The following is an 8,185-nucleotide window of genomic DNA, read 5'->3' on the forward strand; positions in this document are numbered from 1 at the left end:
TATCTCCCGAAGACCGTTGCTCACAGTCTATGTTTTCCGCTATTCTAAATCATCGATCAAACTTCGGGGATTAAAACCACGGAAAGTTCGTTCTTTATCGAAAGAAATCGCAGTAAACGCTTCGAGTCGGAAGACGGCCCAAAGGGACCTAAAACACGACTCGAGGCCCATCTTTTTGGTTAAGAAATCGTAGGATGGGCCTCGAGTCGTGTTTTAGGCCCCTTTTTGGCCGTCTCACGACTCGAAGCGTTTACTACTATTTCTTTCGATAAAGAACGAACTTTCCGCGGTTTCTAATCCGTGAAGTTTGATCGATGATTTAGAATAGCGGAAAGCATGGACTGAGCTTGCTACGGTCTTCGGGAGATAGCATTTGAAGGTTTGACGAGAATGCATGGACTGGTGTCGTATCGATGTTTGGAAGAGCCCGGTCGCTACGCAACGACCGAACTTTGGCTCGAGCCCGGTCGCTGCATAGCGACCGAGCGAAACGAGCGCTCGGTCGCTACGTAGCGACCGAGCGAGATGGACGCTCAGTCGCTACGTAGCGACCGAGCGGAACGGACGCTCGGTCGCTACGTAACGACCTGTTTTGAGCTTTCGTCGGACGTCTCGATTCTTTCTTCCGTAAAGCTTTTTCGTAAGAAAGAATCTATTTCGAAGAGTATTTATCGGGGAAATTCTTATTCTCTTCCTCGGACGTTCTGAATGTTAAATTTGTCGCAACCGTTTTTGACCCCAACAATGGGTAAAATCCATGGTCTATCAACTCCCTCAAACTTACTCTTTTGCTTGTCCTCAAGCAAAACATAACATAGCAGTCTCGCTGAGAGAGGTTTGAAAACATCAGGAACTCACATGATCTAAAACTCAGAATCATTACCTCTACAATATTGCAGTCCATATCTAAAAAGTCCTAATCAAAAAAGCACTTTATACTATATCCTAGCTTAGCAACCAAATTCATCTAGCCAACAACTTAGCAAATCTTGTTTGTCATTCTCCTCTACCAACCTCATTTCTTAGCATAAATAAAAGTGCATGCTTTACCTTGGGGGTATCGATCACAGGATGCAAGGAGTTTCAAACAAGTATATGGACCTGCAGGTAAACATTAGTTCATATCCTCTCTCTCTACTAATTTTCTCTCCTAGTCAAAGTCTGCTTATATTAGCTAGATCATTGACCAAGATTGGACAGGCTTCCATGAATCAAGCCTTAATGGTGGTTGCCACAAAATCATGTTCACTTCTTTTTGACCTATATCCTAGGATTATCTGTGAAGCAAGCCTTAATGGTTGTAGCCTATGATTTTAAAGAATAGAGTAGGTATTGAGAGATTAAAGGTAGATTAGAGAAGATTAATGGAGATTTGTAGAGAGATTAGGTAGTAATTATGTTTAAGAGTATTTAAGAATCTTCATGAACAAGAGAGAGAGTTTAGAGAGATAATCCCAAACTTCTTTAGTTATTAATCTGATAAGAGTTTACAATATATATGAGGAGGCAACACTAGGATGAGGGTTTCATACAAGAGATAAGGTTTGATTTAATTCAAACCATCCAATGAGCTTCTTCCTTGTGCATAAAGCTCCTTTTGCTTTATCCAGCTCTTCTCCAGCCTGTCACACGTGCCTCCTCTTCCCTTGCAACGGTCTGATGCCTTAGCAAAGGGAATAGGGCTTCTCTTCTTCATCCAAAGTTACCCGGGTAACTAGTATAACTAGTATACTAGGATAACTAGGATAACTTTGGTTTAACCCTTGGAAGTTACTCGGGCAACTAGTATTACTACGCCATGTACGACCTCTTCATCATACTCAACTACTCATGTCTTTCTCTTTCCATATATTGATCTCATCTCTACACTCCCCTTCAAGCTTAGCTTTGTGAAAGTCTAAGCTTGGATAGCCTTGAGATCTTCCTCATTAAAAACCTCACCAAGGAAAACCCATTGGGACAAAACCTTGATGAGGGAAAAAGAGTAAAGACCTCATGACTTAGGAGATCAGCTCCTTCTCTTCCCAAGATCTATGAGTCCCGATCTGATGTGGATGGACTCCATAGTCTTTTGTCTTGCTGCTTTGGTGAACACATCTGCCAACTGATCTTCACTTCTTGTATAACAAGGCAAGATCACTGCCAAAACTATCATCTGCCTCACCTTGTGGCAATCTACTTCAATGTGCTTTGTCCTCTCATGAAACACTGAGTTTGTAGCAATGTGAATAGCCGCCTGATTGTCATAATACATAGTCATTGGTGTTGCTTGCTCAATCTCCAAGTGCCTAAGAATCTCTTTGATCCATACCAACTCGTTGGTAAGCTTTAGCATAGCTCTATACTCAGCTTCAGCACTAGAGCATGATACAACCTTCTGCTTCTTACTCTTCCAAGTAACCATTTTTCCTCCAATGAAAGTGCAGTAGCCTGTTGTAGACCTTCTGTCTGCTTTATCACTTGCCCAATCAGCATCACAATAACCCACAACTTCAGTGCTTTTATTGCAGCCCATCCATATACCAAGCCCTTGAGTTCCATTCAGGTACATGAGAACCCTCTCCACCATGCGCCAGTGATGCTCTTTTGGAGCTTGCATATGCTGGCTCACTTGATTCACAACAAAACAAATGTTTGGCCTAGTGATGGTCAAGTATATCAGCTTCCCCACAAGCTTCCTATACAGCTTTGGATCATGGAACAACTTGCTATCTTCAATCTCCCCCTCACGTGGAAACTTGTACCCATCCTCCATGGGCATCTTGGCTGTTATTCCTTCATACACACCAGCATCCTTCAAGCGATCCAATGCATACTTCCTTTGAGAGATAAACAACCCTTCCTTGGATCTGCACAGCTCAATCCCAAAAAAGTACTTCATCTCTCCCAAATCCTTTATATCAAATACTGATTTCAGAAACTCCTTGGTGGCTCAGATTCCTTCCTTATCACTGCCTGTTATGATGATGTCATCCACATACACAAGCAAAACAATGATGCTAGAGGCAGTATTGAGAGTAAAGAGAGTGTGATCAAGCTCGGACTTCCTGAAGCCTCTACCATTCAGTGTTGTGCTTAGCTTATTGTACAATTCTCTAGGTGATTGTTTCAATCCACAGATGGCTTTCTTCAGTCTAAGAATATTTTCTGGCTTCACCATTCCTTCAAGACCCGGAGGTGGTAGCATATAGACTTCATCTTCTAGCTCTCCTTGGAGGAAAGCATTCTTCACATCCATTTGCCAAAGATCCCACCCAAGGTTGGTTGCAACTGCTAGTACAATCCTAATGGTATGGAGCTTTGCAACAGGTGCAAAAGTATCAATGTAATCCTCTCCATAGGTTTGTGTGAGACCTTTTGCTACCAGCCTTGTCTTACGCCTATCAATCTTCCCATTAGGTAAATCCTTGATGGTGAAGATCCACTTGCATGACACAGCTCTCTTCCCCTTAGGCAACTCACCCTCATACCATGTAGCATTTCTAATCATGGCATCAGCCTCATCATTGACTGAATCCCTCCACTCTTGAATTAACATTGCTTCTTCATAGCTTCTTATCACATAGCTTTCATCTAAGCTTACCATAAAGGAGTAGTGCTCTTCCGGAAACTCAGCAAAGGAGCACACACCTTGGGAAGGATGTTCCACAGGCTGGGCATTGTATAACACTCTCGTTTTTACCCAGTTTCTCGTGTTTGCCCCACTCGGAAGCATCCCGCCTTACCTTTGTGCTTCTTCTCAAAGGAACTTCTACTTGTTCCTCAAAAACATCCTCTTGTATCTGGATTTCTTCTCCTGCTTCCTGGCCTTCATTCTGAACTTCTCTTACTAATTCATCTCCACTTTGGACAGGAGAATCTGAGCCTTGATCTTCTAGACCTCCAGCTTCTTCTGAGCCTTGATCTTTTAACCCTTCAGCTTCAGATTCACTTCCCCCCTCATGTTTAAAGTGGGATGGTTCTTCAGCGGCCACTTGAGGAGGCTCTTCACGCCTGCTCTGATCCTGGAACATGCCAATACCGATGGTTGAGAAAGTTCTTCAAGCTCCTCCCAATTCTTCTCTTCATAATACCCTTTATCTTCCATGAACTTCACATCCCTATAGACACCAAGACTCTTCTAGCAGTGGGATCAAAGCACTTGTATCCCTTTTGAGATGCGGAATATCCAATAAGCATAGCCTTGGTGCTCTTTGCTTCAAGTTTGTTTCTCATCTCTCCTGGCACCAGTACATAGCAAACACACCCAAATATCCTCAAGTGATCCATAACTGGTCTACTCTTGTTGAGTACCTCAAATGGAGACTGATCCTCTAGGATTCTGGTTGGTATCCTGTTGATCAGATAGCAAGCAGTCATCACAGCATCACTCCAAAATCTCTTAGGGACACTCTTGTAGAACATCATTGAACGGGCCACTTCCATGAGGTGTCTGTTCTTCCTTTCAGCTACTCCATTCTGTTGTGGAGTGTAAGGACAGCTAGTCTGATGAAGAATCCCATGTTGAGCTTGGTGATCTTCGATATGAACAAATTGCTGAAGAAACCGATGATAGACGCCCAAACCTATGTTGGGTCAAAAACGGTCACGACGAAGTTAACATCCAAATCTGCGTAAAAATCAGCATGAACATTTTTTGCTGCGAAGTCCCGATGAGAGCTTCGATCCACCTTGCTGCGAAGTCTCCCCGTCACCATTCTTGGCAAGTCTCCTCTTCTGACTCTTAGGCTGAGCAACCGGAACAGCGCTAGGAGCACGCAACGCCAGAACGATTTCTTTCCTGGCTGGAGGAGGAGGCATAGAGTCAGCGGCCTTCTCCATGTCCTCGACAAGGATCAGAGTCGTGGATGATCCCACAGGTAGAGCTTGCGGAAGAGGAGCCATGACCTCGGTCCCATGACCTGGAGCAACAACCCGCGCAGAAGAAGACGGGAACTCGGAGTCAGCCTGAGCCAGTTCTTTCTCAGCTTGGCGACAAACTAGTTTCTCTCGGAAGGAAAGATGACCGGCAACACAAGCCGGCGCTTCAGCCGGAGAAGTCAGAACCGGAGCTGGAGAAGTGGCCTCGCCCATCTCGACGTCGGAACCTCTCTTGTCACCTTGGGAGGAAGACATGTTGAAAGGAAAGGCGTTGGAACTAGAGAGGTTTTTGAAGGTATGAAGAAGGGAAGGTGTGAAGAAAATGAATGACAAGAGCTCACTACTTATAGAAGTATGGGTTCGGAATTTGTAACACATATACTGTCTCGATAACTTTTCTTCCGCGGAGTTTAAAGTGTGAATTTCGTCCAATACGCTTAACCTTGTCAAAATCATCTATCCGCCCGCTAGAGTCACGACTCTAACGGGCTGGGGGGCTAACTGTTGGGGTCAAAAACGGTTGCGACAAATTTAACATTTAAAACTTCCAAGGAAGAGAATAAGAATTTCCCCGATGAATACTTTACGAGATAGATTCTTTCTTACGAAAAAGCTGTACGGAAGAAAGAGTCGAGACATCCGACGAAAGCTCAAAACAGGTCGTTACGCAGCGACCGAGCGTCCGTCCCGCTCGGTCGCTACGTAGCGACCGAGCGTCCGTCTCGCTCGGTCGCTATGTGGCGACTGAGCCCGAGCCAAGCTCGGTCGCTACGTAGCGACCGGGCTCGAGCCAAAGTTCGGTCGCTACGTAGCGACCGAGCGTCCGTCTCGCTCGGTCGCTACGTAGCGACCGAGCTCAGCCAAGCTCGGTCGCTACGTAGCGACCGAGCGCTTGTTCCGCTCGGTCGCTACGTAGCGACCGGGCTCGAGCCAAAGTTCGGTCGTTGCGTAGCGACCGGGCTCTTCCGAACATCGATACGACACCAGTCTATGCATTCTCGTCAAACCTTCAAATGCTATCTCCCGAAGACCGTAGCAAGCTCAGTCCATGTTTTCCGCTATTCTAAATCATCGATCAAACTTTGCGGATTAAAAACCGCAGAAAGTTCGTTCTTTATCAAAAGAACTCGTAGTAAACGTGTCGAGTCGGAAGACGGCCCAAAGGGACCTAAAACACGACTCGAGGCCCACCCTACGATTTCTTAACCACAAGCCCGTAAACCACAACACGGTTTACGCTTGGTCCACAAGGAAGGATAAATGTCAAGTTTCCGCGGATAAATACGGAAGTTTTGAAGATAATTGTGAAGATCGGGAAAATGGAATATCTTCATTTTTATGCTATGACGGCTTAAGGGTAGAAGAGTAAACGCGTAAACCGACCTTGGAGCTAGTATATAAGGAGTCCTAGGCGAGGAGCATGGGGGGTGAACTTTTTCAGAGCAAACTTAGCACTTAGAGCAATTTAGGAATTTTTCCGTTTTTGTTATTTCGAGCTGCGACTCAATTAGGTTTAGCCGTCTTAGGGTTGCTAGAACTAGGAATCTCGCCGACAGCTCTCGAGCCCAGGCTTATACCTTGTTGTAAACGCTCATACGCAAATTCGGAATAAGATCTTCTTTGCTTTCTTTTTCGATTTCTTATACTTTATCGTTGTTATTCTCGTGTTCTGATTGCTTGACGTGTGGTAATTAGCAGATATCCGGGTCCTCTGGGAAATTAGGGTTTTCCTAGTTTCCTTATTTAAACAGAAATCGATAGTGTGAATTTCGGTTCCCACAATGATCAATATTCTAGTTAATTACTCTAGAACAAGCAAGTATAGATCTATCATGAATATCTCAACAAGGCAGATCTATAGTTTGGGGCTAATCCCACAAACCTATCTGAACCTTGGATCTAACAGGTGGATCTACTCAGACATGAAAACAGAAATCATAGATGAATAGAAAAACTGAAATGAAATAGATAAATAAAACCAAAGGAGTTCCAGGAGGACTCTGATAGGAGTTCCTCCCTTCTCTCCTCTAAGAGAAACAATGAAAACAGAAAGCGTGTAAAAAGCATAGTCGTCAACAATGACTTAGAAATAACATAAATAGGATTTCTGGTCGTCCAAGGGCATTCTGGTAATTTGTGGTTACTTATGGGCTTCACGCAGTCATAAAGTATGCAAGGCCCACGATCTGGGATCTCCATCGCTCGACGTGGCTTCCTCTTCTCGGCAGCTTCCTCTCGCGAGGCAGACTGACCACTCTTCAGTAAAACGGGCATAACTTCTGCTACAGGATACTGATTGACCTGAGACCGGTGGCATTGGAAAGCTAACCCAAAGCTCTATCTTGTGGCAAAATATGGGCTCAATTTAACGGTCGGACGATCTCCATCCATAGCTAATTATCTGACGCGTCTGTGCAACTCTGCACATCCAAAGGCTCCAAAAGACTCCAAAATCACCATATTTCTTCTAAACGTCCCTGCACCTGTAAATACTCTAAATAGACTCCAAAACATAATAATTGTATCTTAAAACACTTTAAATCACTTATAAACCATGATTAAAAATGGGTAAAATATATGGTCTATCACCGAGCTTGGCTCGAACTCGGTCGCTACGTAGCGACCGAGCGTGGCGCGTTTAGTCGCTGCGTAATGACCTTTTTCGAGCTCTTGTCGGACGTCTCGTTTTCCTCCGTAAAGCTTTTCGTAAGAAAGAATCTATTTTGAAAAAGTATTTTTCGGAAAATTCTCAGTTTCTTCCTCGGACGTTTTGAATGTTAACTTCGTCGTAACCGTTTTTGACCCCAACAGTTAGCCCTCCAGCTAGTTAGAGTCGCGACTCTTGCGGGCGGATTGATGATTTTGGCAAGGTTAAGCGTATTGGACGAAGTTCATACTTAAAACTTTGTGGAAGAAAAGTTATCGAGACAATATGTGTGTTAAAGATATGAATTCCGAAACCATACTTCTATAAGTAGTGAGCTCTTGTCATTCATTTTCGTCACACCTTCCCTTCTTCATACTTCAAAAACCTCTCTAGCTCCAAAACTTTTGCTTTCAACATGTCTTCCTCCCAAGGTGACAAGAGAGATTCTGACGTCGAGATGGGCGAGGCCACTTCTCCGGCTCCGGTTCCAACTTCTCCGGCTGAAGCGCCGGTGATATTACGTGTATACGCACACCAAATAACCTAATGTGCACACTACCACAATCGAATGGTATGTCGATGTAGCACTTTAGGATCGAATCCACAGAGACCAACTATTACACTTTATCTTTATGGGATCAATATCAAGCTAAAACAATATGGGGGTTTTAAAGTTGA

This window comes from Brassica napus, chromosome A6 (genome assembly GCF_020379485.1).
Source record: "Brassica napus cultivar Da-Ae chromosome A6, Da-Ae, whole genome shotgun sequence".
Classification (NCBI taxonomy): Eukaryota; Viridiplantae; Streptophyta; class Magnoliopsida; order Brassicales; family Brassicaceae; genus Brassica; species Brassica napus.